Consider the following 562-nt stretch of genomic DNA (forward strand, 5'->3'; position numbering starts at 1 on the left):
GGCCAGTCCGAGGAGGTCTGCCTCAGGCGGCTCTGGCCAATAGCGGCTGGGTGGTTTGGATGGCCTGGCCAGCTTCTTCTGGCCTGCTCCTGCCCTGCCTGCCTCTTCACTCCTGCTGCTAAACCTTACTCTGTCTCTTCTTACACACGCAGAACCAAACCCAAGGCGGCAAGGTTTGAGCAATTTTTAAATTCCTTAACATACCTTCTAAGACAGTTGAGTTTGAGGAGGAGCTATTACCCATGTTGCAGGGAGGGACCGGATTGCCTCCTCTTTAAAAAATACCTGAATAAAAAAAAAAAACCTGAATAAAAGAACTAATCAAAATAAGGCTTATTTTCTAACTTCATTTGTCCTTGGGTGTGGACAGCAAATGACACTAATCAGATTGACATAAACTGAGTGAGGGACCTGATTTGCAAATAGCAGTTAGCAGAAGCAGCATGTTACCTAATTTATAGTCTTCGTTCTCAGGGTCATGAATTGACAGAAACACGTTATCTAGAGCCCTCGGGTCTGCAACGAGGAACCTGGTCTGCAAAAAAGCGGTTTACAGAGAGGG

This window comes from Myotis davidii, unplaced genomic scaffold, assembly GCF_000327345.1.
Source record: "Myotis davidii unplaced genomic scaffold, ASM32734v1 scaffold1812, whole genome shotgun sequence".
Classification (NCBI taxonomy): domain Eukaryota; kingdom Metazoa; phylum Chordata; class Mammalia; order Chiroptera; family Vespertilionidae; genus Myotis; species Myotis davidii.